Raw genomic sequence first — 18,314 nt, 5'->3', positions numbered from 1 at the left:
GGTCGCAGCACTACTAGACGCCACCAAAGCGTTTTATTCTGTGGAGTGGCCCTTCATGTGCGAGGTGCTGCGCAGAATGGGGCTGGGAGCTCAATTCATTGCCATGGTGGCGCTACTGTACGAGTCACCCACCGCTAAAGTAAAGGTAAACTGCCAACTTACCCAGGACATAATTCTCAGCAGGGGCACGAGACAGGGCTACCCCTCTCTCCACTCCTGTTTTCCGTGGCTATTGAACTGCTTGCGGATAGGGTTAGGGAGGTCCATACACAAAGGTGCGCTCTGTTCTTTACCCACCGGGTGGTCATCTCAATATATGCTGATATGGTGCTGTTTATCAGGGACCCGGAGCAGAAGCTAGACCCTATAATGAATGAGGTCACGGAATTTGGGTACTTCTCGGGCCTCATGACCAATGTGACCAAAACAGTACTTTTCCCATTAAAGGAAAGTGTGGCAAAATAGGCGGACAAATGGGGATTCCAATGGTACATCACGCAGACCCGATACCTGGGGGGTTATGATTGCTCGAAATGTGCCCATGTTATTTGAAGCCAACTACTGCAAAGTTCTGGACCTAGCAAGGGAGGCAACCACTAGGTGGAAATGCCTACCTCTGAACTTATACGGCAGGTAGTCTGATCAAAATGGTGCTACTCCCGCGTTTCCTACATGTGTTCCTTAATGTCCCCAAACAGGTCTCAACTGACTATTTCCGGGAGGCAAAGACCCTAATCAATCAATTCATCAGGGCTGGTAAGCAACCAAGAGTGGCATGGGGTAAACAGACGGCACCTGTACACAGGGGAGGACTGGCACTGCCAGATCGGGAAACCTACTACTTAGTGGCAAAGGCGGGGTATGCCCTATATTGGTTTGGGGGTCAGGGGGAACGGAGACATGTGGAGGTGGAGAGGGCACCGGCTGCTCCCTATCTGTTGTGATCCATTATACTCAGTGCCCCAGGCCGGGGCACAAGGTGGCGGACATGGTTGAACTCACCTGTACAGCCAGGACACATATAGAACAGAGGTCGAGGACAGAAGTCCTTTACTCCCCGGAGTTGCCAATTTATTACACTCCAGGTATCCCACTCACCTCCGAGACCGGCTTTACAAACCTCATGTGGAAGCTGGAGATACAGTTAACGTGACCTGTTCCCTGAGGGGGTGTTCATAGACAGATGGGCTGAAGGCAAGGGGGCTCTTAATCCATTGGAGGTTTTTCTGTATTATAGATTAAGGCCAACTCTCCAGAAAATGTTCCCAACCTTCGGTAAGGAACGACCGATAGCCCCGATACTAAAGATGATCTCAGGGATGGGGGGGGCCAAAACCAGGAGAGTGGTCTTGACCATGTACACTATGTGTCAAGAAGCCAAATTACAGGAGATGTCGCCTAGAGGGGGATGGGAGTGCTCATTGGGACACAAGATCTCGAAGGAGGAATGGAAATATTGTTTGAGCACTAAAAATTCTGCAATAAATGCCAGATATAAATTGATACATGGAAGTTCCTACACCAATACTACTACACCGCAAGCCAGATGCAGTTTTTTTCCCCAGGTACGCCGACTGTTAGATGTGATGCAATACATATGGTGTGGGAGTGTCCCAGGGTATATGCATACTGGACAGCTGTACTTGAAATCATTGGCGATTTTATAGGGGTGGGTCTTAATATGAACCCCATGATGGCTCTCCTGGGATACACCAAGACTATCTCCCGGTGTAGGTGGCGCTTTGCTGGGCTGCTTTGGTTATTAGCTAAGAGGAGGGTCGCAATGCATTGGAAAGGCCCGGCGTACCCCAAAGTAGAGGAATGGCACGCGGATGTATTGAGATGCAATGATATTGAAGCGGGTTACCAGGGTTTAACATCGTACCATGCTGCCACATCTAGTATGTGGGACCCATTCATTCTCTGCTGCGACAAGCAGACGAGGATGGCCAAGATCCACAAAGTGCAGCGGGCCCAGCCACCTTGTAATCACTTAGAACCCCAATTGGTGGGTGGGGGAGTAGACAGCCTATCCCAAAACTCCAACCAGAAACCTAAATGCCCAGACGCTCACCATGTATCGAAAGAGGAGTGGACTGACCATAAACCTGAGGCGGCCCCACTGGGGGACGGAGGATGTGAACTTGCCAGGGGAAAAGACCTACCCAGACTCCTGCACTGGATCAAGAACTATACCAACTGTGCCAGACAAGGGATGCTTCCCACAGTCCACTCCCAGAGAATTCATACTTTACGTAAATGTATTACTGTAATGATGCTTGTTGTGTGTTTATGTTTGCGAAATGTTAATAAATTATTTTAAAAAATAAAAAAAATAATGAAATGGGACGGTAGGATGCGCAGTCCAGGTGATCTTTCTGTTCCTTTAAAAGGAGTCATTACTGCCTCCCTCATCGAGTCATGGAGAACACCCGACTCAAAGACTTAAATTGTATACTTTAAGTTGGGGAACCAGGAGCTCATCATACTTGCAATAGAACACAACCGGCAAGTCATCACTGCCTGGGGACTTGCCCTTCTGATTGGATTGTTTATATCGGATTCCACTCCAACCCCTCCCTAAGGGCCCCAGCCAAGCCCGGCAGCTGAAACAAGTTCTGCAATTCATCTGCTGCAGAGTATGTGCCCTCACTAGTGTATAGGGATACCCTCATGAGTATTAAACAGGTCTCCTGAATCCTGTATAATCTGCGTTATGGTGTGCCTAGGTTGCTCCAGATGTATCAACCAAGCTAACAGCAACCCAGCCTCATCTCCTTCCCCATGAATCAGCACATACCGCCAGCTCCTTTCGAGCTTCGATAAGGAGTCTTGCAGCTCATGATGGGAGACCAGCACCCTTGCCAATACTTTCCCTGCACGTCCCCGCTCCACTGTGCATTGCTATAATTCCAACTCTGCTACCTCCATCTTCTGTAATGTCTGCTGTAGTGTCCTTCCAACTCCATTTACTTTGGATATTTAGATCCCCTCCGATCGCAGTCTTGAAGGCCTCCCATAAGGTCCTGCTTCCTCCACAGATCCCTCATTAATGTTAAAAAAAAAAACGTGCATCTCCTCCATAACGCGACCCCCCCCCAATGCCACGTCTGCCAATGTCGTAGCAGTAGACACCATAACCTTATTGGTGACCTCCACCGCCATCCTTCCAATTGCGTTACCAAAGGCGAATGATCTGAGAGGACTCTCCCCAAGTATTCCATACTGCCAAAAGCATAAAATTATTCCGCCCACACAAATATATAGTCGAGGCGGGAATAGGAGCTGTGCACTCCCGAACAAAAGGAGTAACCCCGTCCCTGCCCATGTGACTCTCGCAACAAGTCTACCAAATCCAGATCCCCCAACCACTCTACGCAGTGACGCCGGCACCTGCTGTTTCAGTAAACCCGTTTTCCCTGTACAATCTAATTCCAGGTCCAGGAGACAGTTGAACCCCCCCCTCCCGCCCATATGAAAAGCCCCTCCCAGTACCCCTAGCCCACAAATCAGGTTCAATAACGACAAGTAATCCTGATCATCCACGTTAGGTGTATAGGAATTAACCATACAAATATCCCTCCCTCCAATGTACCCAGGAGTACCGCCGTCCTCCCAACTTAGTCCGCCAAGACCTTATACACCTTGATAGGAAACCCCAATGCCACCCACATCAGGGCCCATCTAGCACATGATTAAATATCCCCACCACTGTTCTCCCCCCCCCGCCGCACCACCCCCCCACACCACCACTTCCTGAGCATGTCATAGTTCTTTTGCACCAAGTGGGTCTCCTGCAGCATGGCCAGCTCAATCCCATGCCATCTCAAGCATCCCCAACTCACAGGCACAAGGATTTTGCCTAAACCCCGGACGTTCCAAGTCCCCATCTTCAAAGGCCCTCCCACCCCCCCAGGCTGGATCGACAACAAATCCTTCCATGCAAGTCCCTTCCCTACTGTGCACCACAACTGTAACGCAAAAAACAAATTAGCCTGCACTGCAAATCCAACAACCAACCTCATCCAACTGAGCAAACGCACCACAATTATTTGCTCAACAATAACCCTCCAAACACCCACCCCCTCCCCCACTCTTCTACCACACCCTTGTCTCCAGTCCAACTTGCAGCCCCCTTCCCACCTCAGCCCACTCCAACTCCTGTCTCCCTTCAAATAGAAGTCCCACCCAGCTCTCATCCCCTTCTGACCCTCTGTCCCCCCCACAACTGAACCTCCCCATCACCCCCCACACTCTTGACCCACCGGTCATTCCCTCCACACTACACCCCTATCCCGTGGGTGAATGACTGTTGATCAAGGGGTACCCCCGTCCCACCAGTCACTGCGATTATCCCTGGCTTCCACAATTTCATGACCCCCAAAAAATGTTAGTCCTGGTGCAAGCCACTAGGAATCAAACCCTTCCTTCCATCCATCCATCCATCCATCCATCCATCCATCCATCCTTCCTTCCTTCTGGATTCTGAGCATCCAGGGGCACGGAAACTGCATTTCTGAACACCAGTGAAGAACTGCTTGCATCCCTTGATTCCAACTCTCCAGCTATCTTCATTCTACTTGATTTTTCATCTGCCTTTGACACAGTCAACCACTATCTCATAAAACATCTCCATGATACACTGGGTATCTCAGAGCTGGCACTGGACTGGCTGACCTCTTTCCTAACTGATCATCCGTCCCAGGTTATTCTGGGCACCTTCTCCATCTGTGGTGTCCCCAGGGCTCCAGCCTTTCCCCCCTGGCTCTTTAACACTTACCTTGCTCTGCTGGCACGCATCCTTTCCTCCTTCTCCCCCAATTTGCAGTGCAGACAACGCTCAACTCTTCTTCAAACTTCCTGCTGACTCGCTTGTTTCTTCCATCGTCCCAGACTATTATCTGCCATCCAATCTTGGTGCACTTCCAATGATCTCTGCCTCAATGCCAGCAAGAAGGAGATCCTTCCTACTGCGACCCCTGCTCCCTCTTTCTTCCCCTCACTTTGGCCATCCTCCATGGGCTCTCCCTGTTAGTCTAGAAAGATAGCCTACCATAGCATAGACGGCATATTATGTTGGCCGAAAACCAACCACATCATATGCCCAGCATCGCCAGAACATACTCGTCTGCATAACCATAGAACGTCCATTTAAATGATTGATACAGAATCCGCCATTTTGCTTTCTCTTGCTTTTCTGTTCAAACGCTTTGCAAAATGAATAGGCCACAAGTTACATATGAGAGACCAGCCCAGACAGAAACATATCGTTTCCCGCCCTCACGAGTCCTTGAACGCAAGCAGAGAGACATTTAATCACTAAGCCAGATGCCAGCTGGTCTCGCTGAAACTGCAGAAACTGTAGAAATAGACAGTTAAAGGCATGAATTAAACTCTCTTTGACGGCCCCCCTTGCTGGGCCCCTTTAGATCGAGCTGACCTCTAGCTCACAAATAGAAACTAGAAGATGGCATGTCTTGAAATGTGTCTCCTACTGAACAAGAGCATTATGTTCTCTGTAACAAAGAATAGTGTCTGCGCCTTCGCAGATTGCAACTGTTGCTAAATAAATGTGTTAGAAGGTGTCATACTTGCATAAATCGTCAATCACCGAACCCTTGCTCAGGAAGATACATTATGGGCGGTTGTGATGTGTAACAAGTTGATAATATGATGATCTTTTTGTATATATGTCACTGTTGTAGAATGCTTGCTGTCTTGCGTCTCACGAGGTCTGGGTAACACGTTGCGAGACGTGAGATCCAGTCGGCCGACAGACTATTTGCTTTGCAATAAACCCTAGATTTTGGGAATCTAACCTCGTTTCTGGCGTATCAGTTTGTGTATGGTGATTGTGCCTTGTTTCCATGTGCGGGGGTCTTCAGGGCCGGTCATCCCCCTTCTCCTTCATCTGAAGCCAGAAACCTTGAAGTCATCTTCGACTCCTCTTCGTCATTCCTCCCTCACATCAAGGAGATTGCAAACTTTCAACTCTTCCTTCTCAGAGGAATTCTCCCTTTTCTCACATTTCCCCAGAAGCTCAAGGTTACCAGAGCTCTGGTTCTCTCCAAGCTTGCCTACTGCAACAGCCTTCTCTTGAATCTACCATCTTCCTCTCTACGACCCCCTCCAGCTAATCCAGAATAGGGCAACAAGACTTATCCCTGGCCTCAAATCCAGGTACTGCATCTCTCCTGCTCTAAAAACTCTTCACTGGCTCCCGATTGCTGCACACATTAAATTCCAATCCCTCTGCATCATCCACAAGGCTGTCTGGGGCCACGGACCACGCTATTTGCATCTTGCTATTACGACATTCTCCCCCTACACCTCTACGTTCCTCTGTAACCAAGTCTGTGTGTGAAGCGCTTGGCTAAACAGAGGACCGAAAGCCGATCTCTTGCTTTTGCTGACTCCCTTTTGTTGTACAACCTCCCCCTTCCTCTTGAGCGGACCTTCTCAAATTCTGGTAGCTACTTAAAGGCATGGTCTAGTAAAAAAAAAAAATTAAAAAATAGATAGGCAACATAAAAAAAAAAATACTAGCATTCTCCTTTTTAAAACTTCCTATGTAACATTTTGAGCTAGTCAAGCTCAAAATTCGCAAAAGCAAGCACATGGGCGCATCCATTTTGCGAAATGGATGCCCTCCTGTGCGGGCTTTTGCGGCACTAATGAAGGAAAAGCCAGCTAGCTGTAATAAACAAAAGCTACCGCTGGGTGGCTTTCCCTTCATTAGTGCTGTACGCGGAGGACGGGGACCGGAGACCAGAGCCGGAAAGCTGCAGCTGAATCTCAGTAAGTGCTATTTATTTAAAAACAAAAATAAGCACTAGCTGCGTTTTTTTTCCTAAGTTTTCCGGGCTGGAGGAGCCCGGAAAACTTAGAAATAAAACTGCAGCTTTAAAAACGTTGTATTTATGTTTGCAGTCGCTTCTGAAGCGAGCGCAAACATAAATACAACGGTATTGTGTTGGAAAATGCTGCGGTTTTTCTTTCCAAGTTTCTCGGGCTCCTCCGGTTCGGAGGAGTCTGAGAAACTCGGAAAGAAATGTTGAAGGCCCAGCCTATACCCTGCTCGCCTGCTCTTTCATATTGCTGCCTCGCATGCTGTGGGATTCTGCCATAATACGCTGTTGCCGCCTTATGAAATGCTTATGGGGCCCCACCGCATGACAGGCACCATCGAGCCCAACTCCATTCCTTCCCTCCCTCCACACTATCAGATGGGCTCTTCTACATATACCCCACCCCCATCTATCCCTCACCAACCAGAAGACATCCTCTGTGCACCACATGCTCTCCAAACACTAGATACTTCACCGCCACCAAACCCCTAATCTCTAGGGCAGACACCCCCCTACAGAGTAACAACCCCCTAGCCTGCACAAGACCAGATAGACTAAAACACCTTAGAATCAGGACACACCTACGCACCCGACCACTACCTACTTGCAGAGAAGACCTCATACACCTACCAAAACTCCGCCCAAGACTGCTCCACCTCCACCACCCTCTGCTAAGATCCAGCCACTCAACCATGTCAGCCGAGCCATTCCCAGCCACCTTGCCTGCGCACTTAACGCACGCTCCCTCTGCGCTCAAGCAGCAGATATACTTTACCTCATACTTGAGCATAACCTCGACCTTTTCGCCATTTCCGAAACATGGCTCCATGACTCAGTACGTCCATCACTGTCCCTCGTCATGCCTACTGGTTACTATATCCACATAGAAAACAGCCTAGCCAACATAGGCGGTGGAGGTGCAATCATTACTAATTCCTTCCTCCCTATCAGGACCTCTCCCATATCAGGCTATGAAATACTACTCACTAAAATTGAACTGAAACCACAAACCAGTGAGATCATCCTTCTCCATCACCAATCCAGCAACATTAGTTCTCAAGAAACCGACATCCCCTCACTCATCACACCCATCCTAAAACCCAACACCAAGCTCCTACTTGGCAAACCTAGGGTTCAATGACGCATCTGACCTGAAGGCCACTGCATGCAGTACCACACTGCTTGAGATGAACCTCACACAAACCGTCACAGCTCCTACACACTCCAAGGGGTGGATTCTGGACTGGATAATGTGTTGCAATTTACCAGTCACAATCTCAACTATCAACCCCATGCCCTGGACAGACCAGTCGCTGATCCTCTTCACCATTACTGCTACCCCCCCACTAGATCACACACAACCAACAACCACCCCCCTATTACGACAAGACAAATCCGCAAACTCACTTAAGAAAGGATGGAACCCACCATCTGTTCATCCCTGGCTCAGATGCCGGACAGCACCGACCCAGTCAACATCCTAGCTACCTACAACTCCACCCTCTTCAAAGCTCTCGACAAAAAATAAAAACAACAAGCACAACTGGTTCACAGAGCAGCTTACCACCCTCCGTAAACTAAAACGTGTCCAGGAACATTTATGGAGGAAAAACCCATCCACGCCCCCACAAGGAGGTCTCACTCACCAGTGTCAAACCCTACAAAGTAGTAATCATAACCACCAAAGCCTGCATCTACAACAATAGAATCAACAAAGCCAGCTCTAATACCAGAGAGCTCTTTAAAATCTTCTAAGAGCTCAAATCGCCAGCCACACCCATTGAGAGCTTCCTGAAAGACAAAGCCGGGTGTTCCCGAGTCCTGTCCGCGCTTGCCAACAAAACCCATAACCTCAGAGAGAAAGCCATTGCCAAAAAAGCCTTGCTCCCTCCTAACAATACGCCCACCACAATCTCGTCCACTCCCCCTGTGCTGTCCGCGCCCCCTTTCCGCTTCTCTCATGTGTCTCCTGCCGAAGTAATCACTACCATTTCTTGCGTAAAAACTTCCAACTGCAAGAGAGACACTTGCCCGTCACATTATCAAAAAGTGCACAGAACCTCTTGCTCCCATCATTGCTAAATTTATTAATGCCTCCTTTGATTCCACTAAAGTGCCCAAATCCATCAAAGAAGCATGGATCACTCCTTTACTCAAAGCAGTCACATGATCCTGCCGTCCAGAAAGTCTATCCAGTCCTATCATGACGGTACCCTACCTACTTAAAATCCTGGACCGCACTGCTTATACTTAACTTATATTGGACCACTGCAATGCCATCCTTGAAGGCACTTCCTCTAAAACCCAACTAAACTACAACTGGTCTACAATAACGCTGTTTGGGCTGCCTGAGGCCTAAGAAGATCGGACCATCTCTCTTGTGATACACGAAGCTCACTGGCTGCCCATTAAGGCACGCATTGAATTTAAAGTACTAGCCATCATGCACCACTGCATTCATAACACTACTCCCGCTTAACTCACCAAAAACATCTTGAAAAAAACGGATCCCTGCTGCCTGTGCTCCTCCATGTCTCCTGCACTTGCTACACCCAGATCCACCAGACAAAGCAGGAGGAGCAAGCTTCACCTTCATTGCCCGTATACCTAATGGATGTCCGACCACTCTAACTGTATTATATGTTCCGCTGCTTAATGCCAAACTAACCACTTGTACTGTACTTCATGAACCACAGTCTAATGTTACCCAATGACTGTCCTCACCTACTGTCTTTTCATACCAATGTAACCTACTTCAGGGTTTGGGCACTATAAAAGAAAATGAAAAAAATCTCATCTCCAACCAACATCAGTCCCCTTGGTGCACTAGCCCTTCCTCCCCACACCCCGGGCGCTGTGGTGCCGAATCCAACTAGTTCCACACTTCCTGCGGTGATGCAAAGAACCATGATGTGCCCTCTGCAACGACCTTGTGTTTAGTCTGAAAGAACATGTATTTAATGTTAAGTTCTCTGAGGCAGCGTCTCACTGCATCATAGGTTCTCCGCTGTTGCAACACCTTCAATGTGAAGTGCGGGCAGATGCGCAGCTTCGTATTACCCACCTCGTAGTAACCAACCTTTTGGAACTCCTGCAGGATAACGTCCATGTCCCTAGAAATCTGTATTTTTGACATTCTCACCCTTGGCAACCACCCAGGCGGCGGGACCAGACTCGGCACCCTGTGCGCCAGTTCGACTAAAGAATTTAGAAAGTCTCGTTCACATATTAAGTCTCTAGGATAAGGTGTTCCACAAATATCTCCACGCTGGGACCTTCCTCCCTCTCAAGGACCCCTACCAGCCGAATATTACAAAATCTGGATTGACCTGCATCCTCCGCTCTAGTCTCCAATGTCCTAGTTGCTCCCACCAGAGCCGCTACCTGGTTCTTGAGGTGCTGTATATCATCGTCCACTTCCGCAATACTTTTGCACACCTTCTGCAAGTCTGCCCTCACAAGACACATCCAAACCCACTTCAATACTCCCCCCTCAAGGGAAGCTTTAGTGTCTTGGATAGCTTCCATTAGAGTATCCAGGGTCACTCCACCAGACCCCTGCCCTCCTGCATCAGTTCCCTCTGACACTCTGCCTTGTTCCTCATGCTTCTGTTGCCTCCATTTGGTGTCCATGTATTTGTCCATCCTCAGTTGGCCTTTCACAATGGTCACGAGTGAAGATTGCCCTGGTCTCCAGGGTGGCGCAAACCAGCAATCCAAAATCTCCAACTAGAATGTAGGGTGAGACAACCCACCTTTGGCTCCAAATCTCTCCCCTTAGGGGCACTACACCCTCTCCTTCAACCAGCTCTCCCTCAAGCCCTGTACTTTGGTTAATGCAGTAGGATGTGCTCCAGGGGTCTTCGATGGAAAACCCCACTCTACTGCTCTGTTCTACACCACTAGAGCCAGTGTCCCCCACCAGGCCCCAGATCTTCCTCAGAATACAGTCAAAAATATTGCCCAGTCTTCATTCAACCTCTGGGCTCAGGATTGGTCGCAGGGGGCTGCACATACATTGCTCCATCTTCTCACAATTACACGTATGCTGGGGAACAGTACTTCAGGGAGCTTAGTTCTCTCCGCGGAGCACTGTGCTCAGCGACCGCACCACACTGCCCCCCCCCACCCCCCTGCCAGCCCAAACACTACTCCTGGCCACAGGTGAGATCTGTAAGGTGTTAACAATAAATAAACAGGCACTGAACCGTTATTGCTGTCCTCAAAGTCCATCCTTGGACACCCAGGCCAGTATCCTGCTCCAGGCCCCCCCCAATCCACCAGCTGGGACCACTGCAAAATTATGTGCCCCCTCTGAACTGCAGAGGCCTCTTGCCCTGATCCCTCCCAGTTACTGTCTCACCAGGGGGTCTGCACGCTGGGGCTCCTCACCAGAACCACACCATTGACACCGGCCCTCAATCCGTGCACTTCACGTGGACTACTGCATGCCGCAATCCATCACAAATGCTTTTCCCCTCACGTTGTGTTGCTGGTCGGCTGCGGCCCTACCGAATACCATTGGGTCTGCCCGGGCGAAGTGATGCGCTCAGTCCCTGCCCCAGAGCATCAGGCTTCTCAAGAGTTCCGTCTCTAGCAAGTCACACTCGCTGTACTGCCACCGCAGGGCCAGTCTCTGCCATCCCCCCCCCTTAAATTGCACTGGTAAGCAGGTCATCCCTCGCCTGCCCCCCCCCCCCCCCCAGGGGTACCATCGCAATGACTGCCTGCCCTCTGGATCGGTGACTGCTCCCAGTGTTGGTGCGTCCTTGGTCAGCTCCCTAGTCACCTCTCTGGGGTGTGGGCTTGCTGGTTGTGTCGTCCTCCAGCAGTGAAGGCTCCCCAGGTCAACCCCAGCAGCACACTCCGACACTGGCAGCCATTTTAGGATCTTGGGTCTCAGTTAGCAAGACCCGGTGCCCGCCACTGGGGCTACAATGCTTGCTGCACTCCACAGCTAGTAAGACCGTGTCCCCAAAGACCTCCAGGTCGGGGCTTAGTCCTGGGTGATGAGTTTTGGTCTGGAGAGCAGGATTTCAGAAGGATTTAGACGGGCGGTGCAGGAACTCCAGAGTGCTACGTGCTCATACTCCAGCTGCTGGCCATGCGCCCATCCTTGACACTTAACCCCAGATTGCATCTTAAATCTTGAACCTGGCAGCTTCGGCATAGGCGGTGGGCATAAGGTTAAACATTGCTTATTAGCTTAAACATTTTTACCAGCCCCTACTCGACGCTGTATACATAATCTTTGATTGAACTTCTTAATACAGAGGACATGTCGGCCTAGCCATGGCTAAAATATGTTATGACACTTAGCAAAATTGGCCTCAATATTATTGCTCTCAACTCCAGAAGAAATGCATGGTTTCCCTCAGTAGTAAATGTTTTCTAACTGGCTTGAAAGAGAAATGCTGTTTAAGCACTCTGGGAATCCTCGAGTCCAGAGTTATTTTGAAGTCAAATCCAATAAAGGGTTTGATTTGATTGAACCGGTCTATATAAAAGGTTTTCTACTTAAAATTTAGACTAGGCATATTGCCTTCTGCGCCCGTTACAGCTGGATGGTCAGAACAAAATTACAAATGCCCAGCTATTAACACCAGGCATGAAGATCAACTGCATTTCTTCAGATTTGTCCCATTTATGCTAAATTAAGGCCTACCCGTCTGGAACCAGGCCTGCTAGAAATGTTCATTCTGCTTGTGACGCAGCAAAAGATTGATTCCGTTTGCTTTGAGTTTTTATTCTGTATTCTAGAGCATGATAATTGACTTTGGCCGAGTAAGAAATAGTGTTGTGTGTATGCAGTGAAATGAGGGGATTGGTTTTATGCCTTGCTAGTACTATACAACCTGAAATTCTGACCCCTGCCCTAGAAGCTATACATTTTGGACCTGTACTTATGAATTCGGTGAAGCAGTTATGCACAAACTCAATAGCAAGACACTGTTGATGGAACATTTGGCAACTAAATTATGCAGGAAGTTAAAACGGACAAGCATTCATTGCAGGTAGAGAGCTCTTTATGCAGATTTGTTAAAGTTTCTAAAAGATCAGAAGCAAAATAACCCTAGATTGCTTGATATTGGCGTAGGTTATGGTGTTTGATTGGGCTTAACCATAACATGGGCTAAACATATCCGATTCCCTTAGGTAATATTACTAGGCTGTCAATGGAGGAATGGCTGTGCTTTCCATTGGTATTGGCTACAAAATAATGTTCACTTATTAAGGCATATGCATTCATTCTGAGTCCGCAGACCAATATAGGGATAATGTTGACATGGTAATTGGGGCAGTCGATAGCCTTTTGGACAAAACTCACTGCTCTATGCTCTGCCAAGTAATCCTAGATTATTGTATGCATTTTCTGGTTTTTCTGTATGGGTGCCTGCATACACATTTAAGGCATTAGTAATGCATACCGAACTGGGGAGAGAGAGGAAACGGTGTTGAAATAACCAACTTGCATAATTGATTGTCTCCCAGGTTTAAGGCAATACTTTAGAATTGTTACAATTCATTCCCCAGTAGTTGTCACAAGAGAATGCTGAAAGATTGCTGGTTAAAGACATGATTTCATGCTGCTGGAGATGCTAGGAAAGGAAAGGGGCTTTGAGTTGGAAGACATGGAGGAAAGTTGTGAGGTTAGTAGTCTGACCATGTCAAGATGGTTTGGGGTCCCTGTTAGCCTGGGGTGGGAGGACTACCAGGGTGGAAGCCAGAGCCAGTCCTATCCCAGAGTGGGAAAGCTGCAGTTGGGAAAGCCCCAGTTCCTGCCCCCACAGGCCCCCCAGGTGCCTATATGTTTGTGGGCAATACCACTGTTGATTACCCCAACCTCTCACATGATATTGGCTGTATTCTGTTTCCTGTAGAAAAACTACCATTACCAGCCTGCACAGCGCCAAGGATGCAAACAATCTGCAGTACAGAGTGGCAGCCACGAGCTAGTGTGCAGCCAAAAAGAAAACCAGTGAAGCCTCTACAGTACAAGACCCTCACCAATGAGAGCTTGTGGAGCCGCTCTCACAGTGCTTCTACCCACAGACAGCTCCAAACAGTTTAGAAACATTTCATACTTAGGCCAAGGTTGCAGTGCTGGACTTGTGCAATAGCGGCTTACAAACTTATCCCAGCAGGACATTTTACGCTAATTGCTGTTACTGTGGCCCACCATGGACCATCTGCAATGATCCCATATGAGGGAAGGGGGCACTGGCCTGCACTGTTTTTAACACCTCCCTGGCTGGAAAAGGCAAACAAGATTTGAAACAGAAGGGGAGAAGAGGAAGCAGAAGGGGAGAACCCTTGGGGCAGAGGAGGGGAGGACCTAAGGAAGGACAGTAAATGGCAGCAGACCAGAAGGAGGCAGGACAGAGGAAAGGAGTGTTAAGGCAACTTGTCAGGAAGGTGAGATATTGTTTGATGGAGTGAAAGGAGGGCAATTGAGAAGGGGGTAGAGTAGGGATAGTGTGGAGAAGGTAGGGAAGGAGAGTAGGAGGGAGGGGAGAGCAGAGTAGTGTGTGCACAGGAGGTGGAATTCTGGAAGAGCGTAGGATGAAGAAAGATCAGAAGGTGGAGGAAAGAAAGTAAGCGATTCATTGGGGCAGAAGTAGCAGAAAGAGAGACAAAGAGAAAAGAAGGTGTATGGAGTCGAGGGTTGAGAGGAGAAAGTACATGAGAAGGACATAAGTACATAGGGAGAGGAACACCAGCATGCAAGAGAGAAACGACCAAGTGCGATTGAAGGGTTTGTAAGGCACCCCACAATCACTAGAACTAACCCAGCATCTGAGTAGGTAGGAAGTCCCTGAGGGTGTTAAATAGATGAGATATTTGCATTCAGGGCATCACATAGAGACAGATGTAAGTTAGATAGTAGGGGTTAATAGTCAGATACTAACCTGGCCAGTAGAGAAGCCTGGCTTAGGGAGGGACTCGCTATCTCTAGACGAGACTCCAGTTTCATCATATTGTTAAAAAACCATGCCTCTATGGAAGTTGGTGTGCTTATTGAGGCCATCTGTGAATCAGAGCAAAAACCAAGTCCCTTATGTTAATGGTTGTCCTGTCTGGGGGCGTGGCCAATATGGCGGAGCAGCGAGGCGTTTTTTCCCGGACCCACTCCCACCCTCGGCCTGGCCTACTGCAATGGAGGCAACCCTGCCATTTGACTCTGCGGTGAGGACAGCAAAATAACTACTGGTGGCTGTGGGGGTAATCAGGGAGAAACTGCAGCGGCAGTGGGCTTGACACCCATAAAAATGATTGAGCTGGCGGACCCGACCCCAAAGATGGCAGCAGCAAGAGACTGAGCCTGCATCCTGCAGGGTGCCCGTAACTGAGTGACAACAGACAGTAGGTGCAGCGTGAGGCTCAGCTGCTCAGTGGGAGGCGCAGAACGGACCACACGCCGAAGTGGATAGCAAGCAGGTGGAGCGAGAGGAATCAGCCGAGCTGCGGGAGGCGATGGTGGCAACACGGGAGAGCCCTCACATCAAAAACGTGGCGCAGGTCAGGACCCGGAGGCAAAGTGAGCTAGGCCGAGTGAAGAGCTAAAGGTCGGGTCAGCTGATCAGCGGCTCACAGCGAGTTGGTCACTGGAGTCCTCCCGTGGTATTTGACAGATGGGGAGGATGAGGGGGGGAGCAGTGAGGCTCACAGGTACTTTTGGATTGAAGTGCGGGAGTCCACGAGAGCCCCTTGCTACAATCCTCAAGGACTCGAACATGATGGTGTGCACTGCTGGGGAGCGGCGAGGGGCCCACAGGCACACTTGAACGGGAACACGAGGACCCACTCATAAAAACCCTGAAGATTGGCGCACAGAGGAGCTTTGTCACTCGACTCCGACCACAAGGAGCAGAGGGGAGACGTATAACTCCTATTAAATTTAAACTGGGCAAACAAAAGCCGCCTGGCTGGGAGAACATATAGCAGCACTGCTAGCCGGGAGCCGCATTATGCTCAAGCACTATGAAGAACACAGGCATTCAGGCTTTTTTGACACCGTCTCAGAAACAGTCCCCACAGCCTCTGACAATGGAAAGGCGTGGAAGTGTTAAAGGGAGCGGGGGGGCACAACCCCCAGTTGAGAATACACAACTTATACCTGAATTTTTAGTAATGTCACTTGAAGCCCTTAAAAGGGATATTAAGGACTCCCTACATGCAGAAATAGCAAGCCTGCACAAAGGAAAAAGAGTTGCTGGACTCTGCTACTGAACTCGGAAAGGACATGGGGGCAATTGAAGACAGGATTGACCACAACGAGCACTCCCCAACTGCACTTTAGTCTGAACTCTGAGAAATCCAGGTAAGGATGGCCACCTTGCAAGATGACAAGCTTCTGAGAGCAGCACCATGTATGCTTCAAAAGGTATCTTCCGCACAAGGGCCATTGTACACACGGCCTCCCCAGACCGTGTGTCTCCAGGCTCCCCTCTTGCAGAGCGCGCCTCTACAATCCACATAAGTGTGTCTACCTTCAGCAGTGTTCCAGGCCTTTTCTGCACGCCTCTTGCCCATCCATCCCCTCCCCCTCCACTATCAATGTCAGTTGTTACCCGTGGCCCTGCCCTCCCAGGGTGGCAGGGTGGGAATGGCCCAGAATTAAGGGGTAAATGGATACATTTGAATAAAGAACAGCTACTGAAATATATTTTTATTCTGTTTTCTACACATACATTCTTCCTTTCTGTGAATGTCATCGTTTCCAGATGCCGAGTGACTGTTTCTTCAACCAGCAGTGGCACATACGCCTAAATGGATGGATGTCTATTACGCTGATGTGGGACGATCGCCCGGGACCGATATTCCCTTTCGCAGTACCAGCAACAAGGAGCAACCAGTCATTGTTTACAGTGGTCTAGCAAGAAGCTGATGCCGAAGCCTTGCAAATCGAGGTGCGTTGAATGCGCATCTTCTCCCGAAAGGAACACTGTGTGCCTCATGACAAAGTTTTGATGCTGTAACCCAAGGATATTCAAAAATTGGTGAAAAAATGGAAATCTGCTGATGTTCTTGGAGCGCTGTTTGTGAAATAAAAGAACATTATAAATGCAGGGTATTGATGTTTTCTTTAAATATAGCGTTTTCTATTCCGATTTGGGACGCGCTGTGCTGTGAGAGAGGATGTGATTGTTGAATTTTCGGGTTCTGTGTCAACTGACGTTAACACATGGGTGATGACTAGGCGCGTTTTGCTACGCAGCACACCAACGTCATGAAAGTAGGTGGATATCGCTAGGAATAGTGATCTCAGCTTCAGGGGTGGGTGATGTGATTTAGTGCCACGAGGGCAGTCCAACTTAGGGCGATGCAGCAACGGATATGATTAGCACAAGATCAACGCACCCTGCTTGTTGATTTCGCATGAGTAAAAGTGAGGAAACCGAAGGTAAGGTGCATAGGAAATCTTTTTACGATCAATCACAGTTTGCATAAAACCACATGCCCGAATGCTCGGGACAATAACATTTTTGAGCGCACTATTCCTTTAAAGGCTGGGCGGAAGGTCGACATCAGCGTCAATGGAGGATGCCCCCAGCATTCTACAGGACCCAGACAGCTTAGAAGAGCTGAAGGGAACAGTTCGGAACTACCAGAGGAACAATCTCGTAGGGGACACGAGTGAAAGTGTCCAATGGGACACCTTAAAGGCGGTGGTTAGATGGAACATCATTGCAAGTGCAGCAGCATTGAAACAAACTACGGGTCTAGTCGAAAAGGAATTGATAAATCAGGTTAAAAAAAGGCAGACAATACTTGCACTGCAGACCCGACCCAACAATTTTAAACTGTTGAGTACGGCCAAACAGCAGCTGAAATTACTTAGGGTGCAGAGGACGGAGCCATCATTGCCGGGGCTGAGGCGTGGTATTTCAAGCAGGGTAATATTTCTGGGAAGATGCTAGCACATTTCCTTAGACAGCAAACAAGCTGTTCATTCATACGGTGAGGGGCAAGAGAGGAAGGGAATGGGGAGGTACATTAGAAAAGGGAATTATTCTGTGATATTTACAAATCCCTCTACAAGAGGAGTTCCCCCCCAAATGGGAGGACCAGATGGCCTATTTAAATGGGGTGGGGTAGAATAGACTGTCTCAAAAGGGACAAGGAGCTTTTGGAGGCCCCAACAGAAACTCGAGAAGTCCTCTGAGCCATCAAAATGCTTAAGATTAACAAAGCCCCAGGCCCAAATGGCCCAATGGCTACATTTTATAGATCACCAAGCCAGATGATGGCAAAGCCCCTCTGCGACGTGTTTAATTCCATAAGAGATGGGGGGAGGGGGGAGAACTGCCACAGTCTTTGAGGGAAATCCAGTTGATACTGATACCTGGTATGCTGATCTACAGACCTATTGCTCTTTTGAACCTGGACGCCAAGATTTTCACCAAAATCCTGGCAACTAGATCAGAGATGTTCCTACCTGACCTTATTAATCCAGATCAATCG

The 18,314-nt window shown here is 48.8% G+C and overlaps 1 protein-coding gene across 3 annotated transcripts in view; it reads right to left on the bottom strand.

Annotated features, from left to right (window-relative positions):
• MTFR1 (mitochondrial fission regulator 1) overlaps positions 1 to 18,314 on the bottom strand; it is a 558,490-nt gene that overhangs the window by 368,911 nt on the left and 171,265 nt on the right. The window lies entirely within an intron of this gene.

Source organism: Ambystoma mexicanum, chromosome 5q (assembly GCF_040938575.1).
Source record: "Ambystoma mexicanum isolate Mex_15411 chromosome 5q, UKY_AmexF1_1, whole genome shotgun sequence".
Lineage (NCBI taxonomy): Eukaryota > Metazoa > Chordata > Amphibia > Caudata > Ambystomatidae > Ambystoma > Ambystoma mexicanum.
The sequence above is the reverse complement of the archived record's forward strand: the minus strand, read 5'-3'. Positions and strand labels throughout refer to the sequence as shown.